At 40.1% G+C, this 20228-nt stretch overlaps 1 protein-coding gene and 1 long non-coding RNA gene across 2 annotated transcripts in view; both read left to right on the forward strand.

Annotated features, from left to right (window-relative positions):
* The window catches only part of LOC136153394 (uncharacterized), a 175720-nt gene extending 167296 nt beyond the window's left edge, over nt 1-8424 (forward strand). The window contains exon 3 of the long non-coding RNA XR_010660391.1: nt 8396-8424. This is a non-coding gene — a long non-coding RNA (uncharacterized lncRNA). The remainder of the gene's footprint in view (nt 1-8395) is intronic.
* HS6ST2 (heparan sulfate 6-O-sulfotransferase 2) overlaps nt 1-20228 on the forward strand; it is a 329391-nt gene that overhangs the window by 233759 nt on the left and 75404 nt on the right. The window lies entirely within an intron of this gene.

Raw genomic sequence — 20228 nt, forward strand, 5'->3', positions numbered from 1 at the left:
GTGTATTCAAGTGCTTGGCACTCATAGCCTGCACGTTTATTCTGAAATTCAAAATGAAAAATGGTCCCTTGAGAAGCTTGAAGAGCAACACACATCACTTCCAAGCATGCTGCCAGTCTGTACAGAAACTAGTGGGCAAACTCCACTCCCAGTGCTGGTCTGGTGTGCCCAGAGAGATTATATACATTGAATCTTTCCATGTGTGCACCTCGTGGAGGTGTGGAACACAGTGCAGTAGGGAAGGCATAGGATTTGGAGTTAGGGCAAGGGGTTGATGTGCAAATTGTACAAACAGCACACATAACTCAATATCAAAAAAAATCTGATCAACAAATGGGCAGAAGACCTCAACAGACATTTCTTCAAAGAACACACAGATGGTCAACAGGCACGTGAAAAGATGCTCCACTTCACTAATTATTAGAGAATTGCAAATCAACACTACAATGAGCTATCACCACACACTGATCAGAATGGCCATCATCAAACAGTCCTCAGATAACAAATGCTGGAGAGGGTGTGAAGAAAAGGGAACCTTGCTATCCCGGGCATGGAAATGTAAATTGGTACAGCCACTATGGAGAACAGTATGGAGGTTGCTTAAAAAAAATACAGTTTCCATGTGATCCAGCAGTCCCTTAGGCATATATCCAGAAAAGACAAAAACTCTTAATTTGAAAGATACATGCACCCCCATATTCATAGCAGCACAATTTACAACAGCCAAGACATGGAAGTAATCTAAATATCCATCAGCAGATGAATGGATAAAGAAGATGTGGTATGGATACATATTGGAATATTACTCTGCCACAAAAAGAATGAAATATTGCTATTTGCAGCAACATGAATGGACCTAGAGATTATCATTCCAAAGTGAAATAAGTCAGACAGAGAAAGACAAATATTATATGTCATCACTTATATGTGAAATTTAGAAAATAATACAAATGAATCTATATACAAAATAGAAACATACTCACAGACATAGAAAACACACTTATGGTTACCAAAGGGGAAGGTGGGGAGGGATGAACTAGGAGTGTGGGATTAAGAGATACAAACTGCTATATATAAAATAGATAAACCGTAGGGATTTACTATGTAACACAGTGAACTATATTCAGCATCTTGTAATAAACTATAATGGAGTATAATCTGAAATATATCATAAATCAATTAGACCTCAAAAAAAGATTAGAAGTCAGGGCATATTGAATGTTCTCATCTCAGCGCCTTCACTTATTAGATACGTGATTTTGAGCAAGTAATTGTTTGAGCTTCACCTACTTTACCTATAAAAAGATAAGAATGATGCCTCCTCATAGGTATAGTACAGCTTAGTGGCCAATGAGCTTGGGTACTGGCATCCTACAACTCTGGATTTGAGTGATTAGTTGTGCCAGTCCCTCTGGAGCTCAGTGATCATCTGTACAATGAGTATAGACTTCTGCTTGGGATGAAATGAGACAATTCCTGTAAAGTGCATGGTGCCTGGCATGTAGGACGTACTCATTATTTAATAGCTAATAGTATGATTGTTATTTTTTGTCATTTAGGTATAATTTCCAAGATTTCTAGAAAAGATAACTCTGTGTGCTCTCCCAGATGTTCTGGCACACTTGTCCCATATTTTGGATTTGTGGGGGCAGAAATATCATGTTATTTTTGTTACCTGGTTTTGAAACTTCAGGTAAGACATGAAACTGACAATTCTGCTATAAAAGAAAATCAGCCTCCTCATGAAAACAGAAGCTTTGTCCTAACAATAGTGCTACATCTTCACATTTGGAAAGGTGTCCAAAGTCCACAAAAATGTCGAACTGATCATGAATTTTCAAAAAGTGGTGCATACATCAATAGCAGCAAGCCAAATCCATTAATAAATGGGGAGTCTCTAGGATAGCCCTGGACCTTTTGATTTGTCACATTGATAGAGACTAGCAAGGTCCATGTGGGCAAGAACAGCAGTGGCTTAAAGTCTTCAACAGAGGTTTTTTTCCTTGAGAATCCAGTTTACTTTCCATGTTGTGGACGGATCCAATCAGTCAACACAGATGTATAACAGTGGAATCCATTAGTCCGATGTTTCTCTTACTTCGTCCCAAACATCTGGACAGTGAGGGATACTTTTCATTTATTTTAAAATCAAAATGTTTGGTTTTAGTAAATTCAGCAGGTTTTATTGAGTGCCTGGTTTGTGCCATCTGTAAGATATTACTGGAGATACCAAGGAGGTCACAATTTTGAGAAAAGTGAGACTGATGGGTTTGAAGCAACCAAAGACATTTGGAAGGCTGAGATTCGAACATAGTTCTGTCAGCTCCGAAGCCTGGGCTGGCTCCGGTTCCCACTTTGTTTGGGTCTAGCTCGAGGACAGTTTCAGACCCAAGCCAGTGGCTCCTACCACACTTTGATGTCGGCAGAGCTGGAAGCTCCTTGATGAAAGCAAGTGACATATGTCCAGGATGGAACATTCCACGTGTCACTACTGTCTGATCCTCTTAATGACTTGGCTGAATATTTCCTGAGGATGATCTCGATTCTTAGTTTAGCACTTGCCAAATCCTTGCTCGTTAGGGACTTTGTCATGCTCTGTGTTTTAAACATGTGAAAATGTGAATGAAGCAGTTCTGTGTCACCTTGACAGCTTGCCATTCTTTGTCTGTGTCAGCATCCAGTATTTGGGATTCAGTAGAGTAGCAGTCTCTTGTGAAGCAGAATGTAAAGGACACAGTGGAACTCTCCCCTGAGGATTTGAACTAGTCTGAGATAGCATTCATTGTGGATCTTCCAGATCCCCAAATCTGAAATACAGAGACAAAATGAGATAAAATAAACCATAGAAATACACACATGCATGCAGATTTATGTTTATGTTCTAAGTGAAATTTTGCAGGCTCTTGTTATCAGAAAGCAAGCACTGTTACACCCAGAACGTTTCTAAGGGATTCAATGGTCTATGCTTCCTTGGAAACAAAAGTATATGTATGATCAAACTGAAGAAACACATTATTGAAACCTAACATACAAATACAGATGTTTGCATCTGGAGAACTCAAAAACACATTCAAAAATCACTGTCAGCTTTTTAAAAGAAGCAGATTCACAGATAGAACAAACTAGTGGTTACCAGTGGGGAGTGGAGGGAGGGGATGGATAGGGGAGAGGGAGTGGGAGGTACCAACTATTGGGGGTAAGATAGGCTGAACAATTTATTGCACAAACATGGGGGAATGTAGCCAACGTTTTGTAATAACTGTAAATGGAAAGTAACCTTTAAAATTATATACATGTTTTTTAAAAGAAAACTTTTAAGAAGTACTGTCAACTTTCAGTTGATGGAGTCAGCCTGCATCTGTGCACCCCCTTTTATAATTCAAACAGTGCCCACACATCATGAGTCAGAATGCATCTCAGGAGGAAAGACAAGCCAGGTTTTCTTTAATGACCCCTCTCTCCCTCTCTCTTTTTTTTTTTTTTTTTTTTGGTTTGCTTTGTTTGTTTAAATGGCAAACTGTTCCTTTCACTCCTTTGTGAACGACTGCATTGTCAAGTAGGTACTTCAGAGATGCTTCAGAAAGAATGCGTCTTGGCATAGCCAAGGACAAGGTACAGCCAGATCCATTTCCCAAGAAAACAAGAATCCCTCGGCCTCCAGGTTCTTAATTAGATCAGCGCTAGAGGGCACTCTTATGATGCCAAAATGGGAGGATTTTACTAAAAACTGATGGACAGGGATCGGGGTGAGCGGACAGAGCCGTTGCTGTAAGGACAGTTGACAACAAACAGCTTAGGGAAGACCTCTGCGACTGAGAATTGCCTGACTCGCCAACAGATAAGAAAACACTCTGAAAAAGACTGTAGTCATCTTCCTCATCAGATCCACTTTGTGCTTGGTGTTTTGGCAATACGGAGCCCAGGCATTAGGCATTATTTCTCACAAGGGAAAGGACAGAAGAATCGCTGATTGTTACCACGTGATATAGTCAATGTGCATGTAGGCAGAAAACAGCCTGGGAGAGCAGCTTAGGAAAATGCGTTTACAATTTCACAGCTACTAGAAAGGAAGAATTGAAACTCTTGGGGGTCTGTTAGGGCTATTTTCCCAGTCTTTTGCAGCCCTTGCCCTTTGACTTGCTCCAAAGGGGTATGTGGCTGTATGTGGAGGCACAGATGCCTGCTTGCCTGATAGTGGATGTGGGGTGGGTAGTACACCAGCAGGGAAGGGGACCTGTAGATCTGGGTCCTGGTCTTAGCCTTGCCACTAAGGTGTTCTGTGATCTGCAGCAAGTCGGCAGAGACTCGGGGGTCAAGAAGGTTGTGTGGCAGCATTAACTGCAACACTAATGATCTCTAAAAGATCATCCAAAAAATTAACTAAATAAAAGATCATCCAAAGACTAAATAAAAGATCACCCCTCCGAGACTGTGATTGATTGATCAGTGGTGGTAGAAAGAACTTTGAAACCACTTGTTTATAGCAGCCACCTGAGTTCTGAATCCCACCTTGGGTTAGAGAATGACTCCATGCTGTTCATAGAGATGGTACTAGAAGGAGCTGACAGCCCAGAGCAGCTGATCTGCCCATATTGGTCACTCCTTGAGGTGTGACCACCCAGTCCAAATACAACCTCAGAGAGTGACCACAGTTGAGCCCCAAACTGGCTTATTGCATTCAGTTTAAAAATAAAGTCACTCAGTTGTGTCCGACTCTCTTTTACTCCATGTACTATACAATCCATGGAATTCTCCAGGCCAGAATACTGGAGTGGGTAGCCTTTCCCTTCTCCAGGGGAATCTTCCCAACCCAGGGATTCAACTCAGGTCTCCCCCATTGCAGGCAAATTCTTTACCAACTGAGCCACAAGGGAAGCCCGGTCACACCTAATTTGCATGCTGGGCACTGGCCAGAAGGTCACACTCATGTGCAAGTGCAGTTCCCTGAAGACCCAAGGGAGGTCCAGAGACATAATGGAAAGAGTGGGCCCCTGAAGACAAACTTGTCCACTCAGCCTTTGGCCCCCAAAGTCTCTTAGAGCAATGCAAGAGTGTTTCTTTCAGCCTCAGTTGGTTCAGAACCCGGGCTCTATTCAGAGGTTCCAGACTGAGTCAGATTCATTATAAAGTCTTAAAATGTTCTAATGAACAACGGCCTTTGGGTAAGCCCCTAGTCCAACATCCTCACTGCAGATAGGGAACCCAAGAGCCATCTTCCCCTTTGGAGAGTGGGCTTTAAGGGGTCACAGAGCAGCTGCCATTTATATACACATATGTATATGTATAACTAAATCACTTTGTGGTAAACCTGAAACGAATACAATATTGGAAATCTATATTTCAATAAAATTTTAAAATACCTAATGATAATTAGCAATAAAATATAAAATTTGAAAACAAAAAATGAATCGTTCACCTGGAGACTTTGTGTGCATGGGACGCCTTCCCATTTAGGGGACCAGGTTCAACATGCAGAAAACTTTTTCACTAGGATGTACTGTATTTGGCCTTCAGAGATCAAATGAGGATGTGGTCGGAGATACAATAACGAGTTGGCCGGTAACTGAGCAGCAGTGTATTAGATCAGACCAAGACAAGAGTGGAAGGGCATCCTACATGGTGAGAAGGTGGGGGTATCAGGGGCATAGCAGCTCTGGGTGTGGGAGCAAAGCAATCCAATGTCACAAATCAGAGAGCTTGAACGTGCTGTTGGCTTGGTAGCTCTGGGACGAACAGTGGTCAGTAATTGGTTCCCATGGAGTATTGTCTGCCACAGATTAGCAATCAGACCAAGACAGTGTTGGTAGGTTTTTTTTGTTTGGTTTTAACCACCCTTTGCAAATCTGAGCATTCATGAAAGCCTTTATCTGCGAGTGTGTGGCTGTGGCGGTCCGTGTTGATTGACAGCAATCAGCAACATCCTAGGCTCTTGGCAGATGGAGCAGCTGCATGAGCAGAAAGAGAAAAGGGGAGGGGGGATCAGTTGTTTATCAATTAGATTTTCCCTGTTATTCTCAATTAAGTTTACTTGTGTAACTTTTCCATCCTAGAGAACCAGCCATTCTCTGTTTCAAATAAACAAAGCTGTTTTCCTGAACAGAATGATGATCGGCTGCATTTCAACTTGGCTATTATTGTTTTGGCCATGTTTTCCTCTACTCATAAGCTCAGACTGTGGGGCTCTGGGCTCTCTGAACTGCTAATGGCATGTTGTACAGAGAAAATGACTAGAGATTGCTGTTCTTCTAACTAACTTGGCACCAAAATGAAAGGCAAACCTATTAGAGAATTACAAAAATCCTGGAACTGGAGGATTTTTAGAAACCACCTTGTGAAAATCCTTCTTTTCGTATGCCTCCCTGAGACTGGAGAAGAGAATTTGCCCAAGATCAAATGAGTCATTGGTAAAACTGGATTAGAAACCAGGAATACCGATTTTTAGGCAAAGGGTCTTGGATTTTTACATCATCCTGTTTCTCCTACGTCTTAATTTGGATCCTTAATATCACTTTTTAAAATTGAACTATAGTTGGTTTACAATGTTGAGTTAATTTCTGGTGTGTAGCAAAGTGATTCAGTTATACATATATATGCATTCTTTTAAATATTCTTTTCTATTATGGTTTACCCCAGGATATTGGATATAGTTCCCTGTGCTTAGATAGCTTCCCTTTTCATTCTGAATGTAAATGCCAGGGGGTAGGTGTCATCATTTGAGGTTTCTTGTTAGCAAAAATCCCCGTCTAGAGTTTGGGGCTCCTGTGTCAACCCCTCAATTCCCATTTTCCATTGATATATATCAATATGTGTTCCCTTCATTTTCGTCTTTTCCTTTCCCTGCTAACTTGACTTTTAGGTAGTAACTGTCACTGAGGTATGTTTACTTCCATCTTGAACCTTGGCCCAGAGGAGGGTTACTCTTATTGCTTCTTCTCCAGCCAGTGTCTGGGTCATGGGCGTGAGCCCCACAGGCCCTTTTGTCACCACTTGCTGTTGCTTTCCCCAGGAGGTGGCTTGCTGAAGGATGCTGAGTCAAGTCTCAGAGTGTTAGAGAACACTACAGCATCCAATGAGAAAAAACTCTGCCAGGATGCGGTACCACAGTATTATAAAACTGCCCTCTAGAGACTTCCTGTTTTCATAGGATTTCAAGGTACATACACTTGGAGTTCTGTGAACAGCAAATGCCCTCATTGAAAAGAAACTTGACTTAACAGCCTTGGGGAGGGACTTTCCACATGGAGAACTGGTGAAAAGCAATCACGTCTCTTCCAATCAGAATAAGAAGCCTTTCCAGTCCAGATGTGGAATCAGATGCCAGTGGTTGTGTTCATACATAAAGAATAAATAAAATGAGAAGAGATGTTTTCTTAGAGTTAGTAACAGACAGTATATTTCTGTGGGAGCTCTTCTCCAAACAGATGGTGTAAGGAAAAATCTTTCACAAGACTGTAAACTCTGTGAAGGCAGAGATTTGTGTCTGTTTTACTCATTGCTGCATCCTTACGTGCCTCTAACGATGCCTGTTACATAATAAATGATAGATATTTTGTGGGGGTGCTTTTTAACTGAATATATTTGACATATAACACGGTGTAAAGTTACGGTGTACAATGTGTTAATTTGATACACTTGTATATTGTAATAGGATTGCTGTTGTAGTGATAATTAGTACCGCTATCACATTACATGGGGCTTCCCTGGTGGCTCAGTGATAAAGAATTTGCCTACCAGTGCAAGAAATGCAAGAAACACAGGTTTGACCCTTCAGATGGGAAGATCCCCTGGAGAAGGAAATGGCAACCCACTCCAGTGTTCTTGCCTGGAGAATTCCATGGACAGAGGAGCCTGGCGGGCTACAGTCCACAGGGTCACAAAGAGTCAGATATGACCGAGTGACTACACAACAGCAACAACAATGTCACATTACATAATTATCCTTTCACTTTATTAAAAGGTCTTTGAGACAAGTGCTCGGGCCTGGTGCACTAGGAAGACCCAGAGGAATCAGGTGGAGAGGGATGTGGGAGGGGGGATCGGGATGGGGAATACGTGTAACTCTATGGCTGATTCATATCAATGTATGACAAAACCCACTAAAATGTTGTGAAGTAATTAGCCTCCAACTAATTAAAAAAAAAAAAAAAAAAAAAAGATTCCATGTAAGAACCTTCCCAAAGAGTGTGTGTGTGTGTGTGTGTGTGTGTGTCTGTGTGTGTAAAATGGATTCCTCATGTTAATTCACTTTTTCTAATCAGTATGTCTCTCCTTTTTATCTTTCTCCCCCTGGCTTTTGATTCACTTCTGTTGACTGTCCACCCTTTTGATTGGTGCACCTATAACATCTTCCTGGATCACCACTGAATAATCTACCTCTGGCAACCTGGATTCCCAGGTAAGACAGTGCACTTCCAAAAGTCTTCTCCGTGTAATCCCTAGGCAAATTTTAATAGACAGTTGAGAAGCTTACAAAGACATTTTTAAAAAAATCTCAAGAGGCAGTAGTTCCCCTGGTTAAAGTTAAATTTGATCTGGTCCCCATAATACTAATTATGTACATACTTATATTATTTGAGGATTTCTATTAATGCTGAAAAAATAAAATTAGAGTTTTGGAAAGTGCTACATCTTTGACTTCAGAACTTTCTAGCACGAATATTCAACATACAACTTTATGTTTTCATGTTGTTATTATTTTTATTTTTCACCCAAAGTTGTATTATTTTTTGTTCATGAGGCTGAGTGCAGTGGAAGAGATAGTAGCCTTTGTTCACTGTGTAGGGAAATTAAGTCTTGTGGTAGGCCAGAACTTTCTAGATTACTTCTTTCTTGTGGCTGGAATGGAAGAGGATCACATTGGGCCCTGGATGGTAAGTCAGCTAACGTAGGTATTTTGTCTAACAGATCTGATGTCACTAACTACATTACTTTTGTTTTCATCACATTTGCTTCTCCACCAGGCTTCACAACTCACAGAACCAGGGAAGGGGGCCTTAGTCATGCCAAGAGCTGATGATAAAAGAGCCATATGTTGTTCTTCAAACAATGATGCAAGGCTTATTGCTATGTCTGCTAGCCATGCTATGAAAATCTCTCTTAACTCACCTCTAAAACCTCAAGACATATTTAATGTAAAGAAATACTCCTCCAAAGAAAATGTCCAGGCTATATTAACTCACTATGGGCACAAAAGTATTAGCATATTATTATATCCTTTGCTTAATATAAAACAAAAACTATCTGAACCCATTTGAACTCTCAAGTTAGAGATTGTCCCATGGCCAACTTCCCAGTCCTGCCAATATCAGAAATCCACATAGTAGAATTAGTATTTTGTGACTCAAGATATAATATGGAAGCAACTGAGTATTTTTTTAAATGGAGAGACATTGCTTACATTGATGGATGTCTTGCATTTGGGTGGAAGAAACTAGTGATGATTTATGTATCATTTTCTGTGTGCTTTGAATTTTCATCGGTTGGAAGAACATCCACAAAGTCTAATCATTCTTTCATTTCTTTTTGTTATTTATGTGTCATATATCCTTGATAATATGAAAAATCCCCGTAAATTCCCCCTAGGTCCTTTCAATCAGGCATTTCTGTTTTACTGATGCCACAGTGCTTGGTTTGGTATGGTCTTGGTTTTGGTTTATTGACTTTGGTTTTTTGCTTAGATTGCCATTGCCTGTGTGAGGGGGAGTGGAATTAGTTATGACTGAATGGAGGATCTTTCATTCTCAGCTCATAGCCCTTCAGAGGTTTGACTTTCAGTGCTGCCCTGTCCCTTTTAGCCCTCTGATTCATAATCTCCCCACTACATGAGAGGAACTAGTGGGGAACAGAATTAGGGAGCCATCCATGAGCTGCTGCCTTAAGGTTTGGAAAGCTGAAAAAAAATGTGATCAAAGCAAAATGGAAAACTTTTATTATTTTAATTCCTCTCTTACCAAGTTCTTGCTAGCACCTGGTTTTACTGTTCCTTTAACAGGTGGAGGATTTTTCAGATTCTAGATGCAGCAAGGTAAGTGACAATGGATTTTGAGTTTAACTGAACCCAGGTGAGCTAGAATACATAGACTCTGCCATTGCCCATCAGTTTAATTTCCATACAATAAATAGTTAGGTTTCCACTTGGATAGATTCTTTCCAGGTTTCTTTTTTAGTTTAAAACAGCTGAAATGACCCAGGCATGTAGTCTCAGGTCTGAAAGCTGACCTAGTTCAGAAGTGGGGCGAAAGTTCAGGGCCAGCATCCCAGTCGGGCAGTAGGTCACTAGCTTCTTTTCCTTTTTGCTGAAATTGGAAGACACTGTGGCGTGTTCTGTATGAAGACCCCACCCCACCATCAACAAAGCGTTCTCCACAGCACTTCAGGTGCACCTGCCTGTCACTCAGCTGGATGGTGGTTTAGGAAACAACTAGCTCAGCATTTTATTGAAGGGAGATGAATTATTTGAAAGTATCAGGGCTTATAAAGTATGTACATATGTAGACTTGCAAGGTAGCGTAACTCCATAGGCTAGGGACCTTTGTGACATGAACTCTGCAAGTCTAATCAAACACAGGAAAGTTTCTAACTCTGGGGTGGGGCTGTTGAGAATGCGACAGAATAGTGTCTTTCCAGGCAATGACTGTTCCTGCGAGCTGTGCCGTCAAAATGCCGTCAGTGCTGAGGAGGCTGGGAGAGTTGTCAGCCATTTTGTAAATGTGGCTCTCCTAGCTTGGCACCTGGTTTTCTAAGATCATCCTGCTCACCAGTACTGTATTTGGCCTATTCTAGGCTTATTGGCTCCAGAAAGATTTACCAGTGTCTCTACTTTCTCTTCCTACCCATCTATATTATTTGTTCTCTAGCCAGATAAGTTAAGAAGACCAAAGGTTATAGCCTTTGGATTCCTCTACGAGAGAAGACTCACTGAAATAGAGTGGGTTGACCATATCTTAGATACCCAGTTTGACTTTCAGGAGCTGGGTTTCCATATTCCCATTAGGGTCTCAATGGATTCATTTGACATCTAAGAAGCATAAATTCAGGGTTTAATTCCATAGTCAGGTTATAATTCATTGAGATAAATGGTATAGACACCTAATCACACAATATTAGTACAGGAGGGCATTTGAGCATCATGGATTGGGTGTATCATGGTGGCAACAGTACTACGTTTTGCTACTAACTAGTGGAGTGACTTTGCTCAATTCCTATGTCTGCTGTGAGCCTTGACTTCCTCATCTATCAAATAAAACAGAGTGGGTGACCATTAAGATAATAGCCAATTAACCTAAAGACTATTATCCCTATAATTGCTTTCACAGGGAAAATGTTACAAATTTTGTTTTATTTTTGTTTTAAATTTTGCTCCATGATAGAATCATCTCTGTCTTAATAGGCTTGCTATATAACAAAACAAGTTATGACTTATTCTTTATTTTTATTATGGGGCTGAGTAGTTTGACCAGAAATTATTGTCAGAATAATTTACCTGCTTTTAGTTTGTGAGAAAGGAAGAGAAGAACACAGATGGTGATATGGAAGAGAATCAGCTTTGGTAAACGTCCATGGGAGCCATTTTTAATTCTGGTGGACTGAATGATGTATGAAAACTATTTGCAAAGCTAGCATGTTTTTCGACCACTAGTAAAATAAAGCAACAATTCATTTGGTAATCCCCATTGTACATTCAGTTTTATAAATATACAAGATTATGATTATCTCTGCCTAATAATTAACAATTTGCATAAATGCTTGCTATTATTTAGTTGTCTGAATGGATTTTCTAATCCAGAGAAAGAAGGGAACAATCAGTGGGAGCCATCCCAAATGCCTTGCATTATTGCCACACACATGCACAATTAACAGCGAGGCTAATTGTTTCAGACCAGAACCTCATTTGTGTTTCTATAGGCAGCAAAAACATTAACTGCCAGAGTGTTTGCAACTCTCTCTCTCTCTGTCTCTCTCCTTTTCTATAGCCAGCTGTATTATAAGGTCTGCAGTTGGCTGCAAGAAAATTATTTGCCTGGATTTTCGGGGTATCATTTTGTGATGGAGTTTCCAAGCTTCTACTTAAGTTCACAAGCAATGCCTTGAACAACCAAAGACTGATTTTTAAATAATATTTTAGCAGTATGCCTCTATAAATTTAAGGAATAAAAGGATGCTGATACACAAACCAGTTCTGCTGCTGCTTTTCCATTCTGCTTCATATTTTGTACCTTTAAATGATTGGCATTAGACCTGTGTATGAGAATCATAAAAAGTCAAGACTGGAGGAGGCCTTTAAGATTACCCTATCAAATTCCCTCATTTTTCAGATGAGTTTGATAGACAGTGATTTGAATGTCAATAACAACCACCAAATCAATGATGCCACACTTTTTAAAAAAAAACTTTCAAACCCTTGGGAGCTATTGTAGTAAATACATTTGAATGATAACCGGTTGTTTTGAAATTATACAACTCTGGCTTCTTTTCCAAAAAATGAATCCGATTTCTTTAAATGTTCCTTCATAAAGTTAACCTAAACATAGCCATGATGTTGGTGGTATATGGGTGAAAGGAGATGTTCTGTCAAAGTACTTTTGTCAATAGGAGACGCTCAGCTGATGTACCAGCTCTCTTCCCCTCATACACGGGTAATGTCACTAATGTCAGCACATGGAAGTGTTTCTTCAGTGACTGAGAGTATGGGCTTTTAGAGTCAAAATGTTCTTGGGTCCAATCCTGGTGCTGCCTGTCACTTTCTAGCACTGTGACCTTGAGTCATTTTTTTAGCCTCTGCGGACTTTGTATCTTCACATGTAAACACCTTACAGGGTTGTTGTGAGGATTAAATTGAGATCATGCATATCAAGTGCTTAGCACTGCTCCCAGCATATAGTAAACAGTCAATAAGTGGTAATGGTTATTACCACGATTGTCTCACACACCTAGTACCAGTCTCATGCAACACTTATATTTCATCTTGTGATGGTTTGGCACACACGCATATACACCTGTACGCATCAGCATATGATCACACAGAGTTCACAAGAATGGCACCCAGAAGACTGCTTTCCAAGATTATCTGTGACATGTTTAAAAATCCACTGGCTCCTCCAACTTTAGTGTTCTTGAACTCTTTTGGTGATTTTGGAACTTTTACACATCTTCTCTTGTTTGAAAGCATTCCTAATTTATCTTGGCTCACCTCCTGTCTTCTTCTCAACACTTCTTAAGTTTCCTTGATTGGATCTCCTTTACACACATGAGTGTGTGCACACACGTGCATGTACACACACACCCAGCCTCTCCCCGCTCCCACCCCGCTCCTTTCAGTGGAGCAGTTCCCAAGGTCCTGTCATTGATCTGCTTCTCTTCTCTTGCTGTGTGCTCATTCTGGGTAATTTCATCTCCTGACATAGCTTCACCTTTCACCTCTACACTAATGATTCCCAAATTGACCTCTTCTTAACTTATTCCGGAGCTCCAGGCTAGCTCCAATTTCCATTTGCTTGCTGAGCATCTCCAGGGCAGGATATCCTAGGAGGCTGAAGTGTAGTCTGGCTTTTGTCATCCTGCCTCAGGAATGCAGATGGGGGAATCTAGCTTCGAGAAGTATTAAGGGTCGAAAACAAGGAAGACGTGCTCAGCATTCATCTGAGCAGAAGTAAAAGTAGTCTAAATTAGGAAAGTGGTTCACACTGAGTTTCCAGGGAAAGCATGACAAGTCAATTGTGAATTTCTATGATTATGAACTGGAGATATAAATTGGCAATTGAAACTTTTAAAGGTATATATTTTCCAGCGAGAAGAAACAGTTCTCCTAAGTGAAAACTGAGATCAATTTTTAAGTGTTGGTAGTTTGGTATGTTTGAGGAAAGGTTAATTAAAATGATCTTTCTTGGGACAGTCTGTACGGTGAATCTTGCTGCAGTGTTTTGTTATACAAACATACGTGCCCAGAGGAAGGATAATGCCTTCATCCTGAAGGATGAACATGTGGGAATTTTGAGAGCACTGTGTGTATAGACACATACACACAGGCTGGGTCAGACATGCCTGACATTTTGAATGTGTGAAAATAATTCTATCGCATGGTAGATCGATTTTTTTCTTTTATTTATTCTACAGATATTTACTGGACACCTTCCAGATGCCATGCTGTCTGTGGAACAATGGGCTGTCAATACGGAATGTGTAGTGTCTTTGTCCTTAAGTGTCTAATACAGTTTTCTTTAGTTATATGCAAGTGCATTGAGAGTTTAATTTGGTCTTGAAGTATCTGTAGCATATGACAAGTCATTCAAAGATATAATCTTGCTGAAAATCATAATGACAAAAGAGGAACTTAAGGGAAATAAAGCCACTGCTAAAGTGGGAAAAGAATGTGCATAAATTCAAATTTATTTTACTTTTACTTCAATTTTATTTTACTTCCTTTAAATTTAGTAAATATTGAATTACTTTGGTTTTTACATTTCAAGTTGGCTCTCTGTGTTTTAGGCCAGAGTGAGAATAATTATGTCTGACCTAAAACTTAATTAGAGCAAAGAGATAAACAAATCTTGGTTAATAGTATTGTTGCATAGTATTGTTAGAACAATTCTTTGTAAATAAGATATTCTTACAGAAACTACAGACCTAGCTTATAACTTTAGCACTGGGAACAAAATTCCTTATGAAGGAAGGTGACCTCATTCCCCCATTCCCCAAATTAAGTACAGTCCCCCCAGTTGAATTACTACTTATGGAATATGCAGAGGTCATTAGACCCTCCAAATTGTAATGGTCTAGAAAATTGAGTGAGTTCCTTGCCTTCCTGGGTGCACACCAGCTTCTTCTTTAGAAATTTGGCATGGCCCTTTGTTTGCAAGTCTTGTATCAAGTATTGTCAGTCCCAGCTGTTAATTTCAAAGTCCACTTTAAGGTTACCCTCAGGTCCCAAAGATTCCTCATTGCATTTGTAATCTTAAAACCAAACTTGAGGCCCCAAAAGTCCTCCTATGGATATGCAGATGGCACCATTTCCCTTTTATTGTGTCAGCACCCCCTTTATGACCTCCATGGCACAAAAGTTCTCATGATAATGGTGCATGTATTGATCAAAATTCCTATTTCTCTTGCCCTAAATGAGCTAGAGATGTTGATGTACTTCTCTTATTCTGACTGAAAGTAAGAATAGTCAAAACATCCTTGAATTTATAATCTTGGATGTCTTTATTCTCACAGCTTTCATCAGTTGTAGTCTAACTTCTATTTATTCATTCAAAATGTATCTACTGAGCACTTACTATGTTCCACGCACTGTTCTAGGCACTGGGGACAATGAAACATGCAAGGTTTCTCCTCTTATGTTTCTTAAGGGATGTGAGTGTACATGAATGGGAGTGTGCACACATATTAGAGGGAAATAGAAAATAAACAATATACAAGTAAATGAACAAACTAATCTCAGAGAGTGATAAATGTCATGAAAGAAAATAAAAGTGGACAGAGAATGATTGGATGGATGGAGAGTGATCAAGGTGATTTTGCTCTTTGCTTTTATAGGTTTCATACAGATTTCGCTAACACTTTGCCTGGGCCCTTTGGTTTCCTCTATTTCATACTTTCCTGGTTTCAGTATCAGTTCTCATTTTTCTGCTTCTCACTGCTCTATCATTAGGACCACCTCCCCTTAGTTCGTCCTGAAGTATAACCCAGAGTGTGCTCCTTATTAAACTTCTGTTCCGTACTCTTCTTATCTTCTTCAGCATTAGAATTTGGCAGATTCACCTACTTCCTGTCATAGAATGTGAATAGGTCTACTAACCCTTAGGGATATTTCTCTTGATTACTCACAGCATTTTTGTTACTCAAGACAAACTACCTTTTGAAAGAAAAACACGGGCATGAAAGGCTAGTAATTGTGGCAGCATTTGGTTTTGCCCATTTCTGTAGTGGCAAGAGCCCTGAATTGAGAATTGGAAGACCAGTGTCTCACTGCTATAGAACCTTAGCCAATGGCACTTCCTTTCTCTGAGCCTGTATCTTCATATATAAAAGCATTGTTCAAAGTAGATGATCCCTGGGTTCTTTTAGCTCTAAAGTGGTACAATTAGTTGTTTTCAGAGACGTGGTCCAAGATCTCTTTCCAACATTCTGTTTAATTTTGTGAAGTGGATGTGTAGGAACATTTTCCAGTGTTTCAGAACTGCTTAGATTAAGCATAAGTTTTCTAGCAAAAGCCAGCTTTACAATTCTTATAAATGTCATAAGAAGTTAAAACGTTGCTTCTTGTTTTAACCTCCACTAGCCAGGGCAACAATGCAACACCACAGATGCAACTGTCAACTTCTTGTGAGAATATCTGAAAATTCACTGTCTTTTCAGATTGCCCACAGGAAATCTTCAAGAAGAACCAAATACTACTAAAATGAAGGAAGGCATTCTAAGTTGGCTTCACAATGACATGGCGTAGGCGTTGCCCTCTAGGTGTCAGGTGCCAAGAGAAGCGTCTTAACTCTTAGAGGGCCACTCAGGATTCTTGCAGCCATGGCGGTGCTGTCTGCCTCAGCACCTTGCCAAAGCCCAGTTAGGAACCAAAGTTGAAGTTGGAAAGGTAGCCTTCCCTAAGTTCCTCACATCTTCCCTACATCTGCTGCACCAGGCTTTGTGGGAGAAGATGGGGAAGCAGGAAAGGTGGGCTTGGACAACTAGAAGAGGAACAGCTAGAAAGTCACCAACATCTGAAATACCCTTGCTGTGCCCTTCTATGTTACCGCTGTTCCATAATTTCAGATACCTGCAATGTTCTAGACACAAGAATCAGGGACTTCCCTGGTGGTGTAGTGGTTAAGGCTTCCCAGTGTCAGGGGTGTGGGTTCGATCCCTGGTCAGGGAGCTGACATCCCACATGCCTCTCTGTGAAGAAACCAAAACATAAAACAAAAGCAATGTTGTCACAAATTCAATAAAGACTTTAGAAATGGTCCACATCCAAAACATCTTTTAGAAAGTAAAATAAATATAAGAATCAGCTCCATGATTAGATTTTAGGAATTCACTCTTTTCCAGAGAAAAGCCGGGCATGATTTTGTGGTCAGAGAGTCTGAAGAAGATCCAAGAGGGATTAGAGACTCCAAAGAAGTACATCTCTGATCTACTCTCACAGGATATTGACACTGAAGAAGAATTGGGCTTAAGGAAAGAGATGAGGGAGACAGCACAGGGAGCACCTGCATGGCTCTCATTTAAAAGCCTGTGAGGTTGTGCTGATGAGGAAATAGATCCTCACCAAGACAATGACCTATCTAAGCACACCCAGCTAGTTTGTGGCAGACTCAGGACTATAGTTCAGGTCAACTGCATCCCATCCTGTTCCTTGATTTGGAATTACCTATGCTACCTGGAAATTATGCTTGCTTGTCTGCTTAGTTTTGCTATTTAATTCTTGGTGCTACTTTTGTTCACAGCATTTGTAATTCATTATTCTCAAAGAATTTTATCAATGAAAGTAGGCAAAATCCCTTAGCAATAGGTAAAGTGCATGTATTTTGGAGGCTTTGGGGCAGCTGATAGTCCAAGGTCACCAAGAGGGGAGAGTAGCTGGATTGGAAAAAGAGCCTGCAATGCAAGATTCAGTTGAAATAAATGAAGACAGGGCTATAGACTGGGGCTCCACAGTTAAATGTATACATCATTTCTTTTTTTATATATATATTATTTCTTTAATGCTCACTCTTAATTATAGCTCTAGCCCTTTCTCCATCAAAAGAGTTAAATGTCTTTTAATTTAGGTTCTCAGTACTTTGAATCCTTTCCAGCTGTGTTTGTTGCCCCTGCCTTATCTTTCTATTACACTCTTCTAGGTGGGCTTCTTTTTTGCGTGCAATATTTTCCATTAGTTTGGTCTCACTGCTTTGTCCAGAGCATTTGTAGCACAACTATATATCATAGGAGATCTTATGAGCACATAAAATGGGGAACACTATTTCACAAGGTAGGAATTACTAGATTATTTCTATTCCCCTTCCAAAGTTGAAATATTTCCTGTTTGGCAAATAGCCTTTATTCGAAATCCTAAAATTGCGCCTAGGAAAAAAATGACTGTCACCGTGGCACCATGGGGCTTCCTGTCCCTTCACTTTCATTGGCTCAGCATCCAATTTACTGCACTGATTTTTCTGGACAGCTCAGCATCACCTCGTCAGCCAGACACTGGAATTATCAAGGGGCGTTATCAAGGCCTGATGCAGTTTGAAAACTTTTCAACTTTCAGAATTTTGGCCATGGGTATGCCAGACAGCATGTGTGAATGGCATTTGGTAGCACGTTGGTCTTTTTCTCATGGCTTTTACAATTTCCAACTTGATTTTTGCTCGCCATGGGGCACCGTTTACCTTCTCCTCTCTGGGAGCTCTTGTTCATTTGTCAGGAGCCCTAAGAGAAGGCTGCTCATGTACAGCTGTGGAATGTCAGAGTCATTCTAAATGGGCATAAATGAGCCTTTAAATGGCCTTTACTGATTGTTCCTATATTAAAATGTAAATGCACATAGACTTTATGAGGAGCCTGTGCATAGTCTTTCTCTAATTTTTTCATATGAATTGATTTGACAATGTCAGAGATGATGCATGAGGCCAAATAAAGAGTTTCTTAAGCCCATTACAGCTTGTTTGCATGAAAAGGAGTAAAAGCTACAGGGAAGAAAGGAACATTAAGTGATGCTTTTGGCTGGAGTCATTTTCTGACTCCCAAACGCCTTTTAGACCATACCTACTGAACCTATGCAGGGGAAAGTGATTATTTGGATGTTATTTTGCTCAAATAACCTTTCTTGACTAATTAAAGGGAATTAATTTCTGGTTATGCAGGAAACACCGAGGGATTTCTGAAATTCATAAGAGTGAAATTAACTAAGAAGACCTAAAATTAATTAGTTATAAGTGCTGTTATGTTTTTATGAGAAAATGAAATAAGATGGGAGGATAGGAGCTTTGAATGAAGATTCCCTGAAAATCACACAATGTTATAACATTGAAGAGCCATGTGGTTTAATACTCAGTGATCATAAAACCTCATGTTAAGCCCTTCACAAGGAAAGTTCCATAAGTCTCATCTATTCCTTTCTGTATGACGCCTTCAGTGTCAATTTTACAATGCTACTGAAATATATGTATAAATGAAAGTGAAAGTCACTCAGTCGTGTCTGACTCTTTGCAACCCCATGGACTATACAGTCCATGGAGTTCTCTAGGCCAGAATACTGGGGTGGGTAGCCTTTCCCTTCTCCAGGGGATCTTCCCAACCCAGGGATCGAACCCAGGTCTGCCGCATTGCAGGCAGATTCTTCACCAGCTGAGCCACAAGGGAAGCCCATGTACATGTATAATTGAATCAGTTTGCTGTACATCTGAAACTAACACAACATTGCAAGTCAACTATACTTCAATTCAAAAATCTATTTGCCAATTTTTAAAGGCAGGTAGAATGGTGAATGGAGAAGGAAATGGCAACCCACTCCAGTACCCTTGCCTGGAAAATCCCATGGACAGAGGAGCTGATAGGCTGCAGTCCATGGGGTTGCCAAGAGTCGGACACAACTGAGCGACTTCACTTTCACTTTCAGAATGGTGAAATCTAGCTTCAAAATAAGTGGAGTTTATAAAGAATATTCTAGGAGAACCTTAAATGCAAGACCAATCTAAGTCAGAGTAGTCATCAGCTGACCTGTTGTAAGAAGCTAGCCTTGATTTTCTTTTTTTTTTTTCCTTTTTGCAACACCAGCTCCATTTCTAGCAGCAACTGCAACTGAGCCAAAAGCAGATTCATCGCCTGTTTATATCAGACACTAAATAGCCACTGAGCAGAGGATTAAGCTAGCCCTGTCTTTTGGGAGCTTATAATCTAAACCAGACAACAAACTGGAAACCATATCCATCACACCTGATATGCTCATTTCCTTTCTCATTAATTCAAAGAAAACAGAAAGTGGCAAGTCACATTCTCCAGGGTTTTTGAAACCTCTGAAGAGTATTCTTCCTCTGTTTTTGTGACTTTTCAAGTTGAAAGCTATTTTGTATGTAGTATGCAAAAGTATGTATGTAGAGGATTATAGTATTATTTTTAAAACTGGGGATGAGAAAGCTAGCAATATTCTTTCTTTCTTTCTTTTTTTTTTAACTGTCAACAAGTTGCATTGCAAAAGTAGGGATCAAATTAAAAGTGAATTCTTGATTTGCCATGGGGAAATATGCACAGTATTT

This window comes from Muntiacus reevesi, chromosome X, assembly GCF_963930625.1.
Source record: "Muntiacus reevesi chromosome X, mMunRee1.1, whole genome shotgun sequence".
Lineage (NCBI taxonomy): Eukaryota > Metazoa > Chordata > Mammalia > Artiodactyla > Cervidae > Muntiacus > Muntiacus reevesi.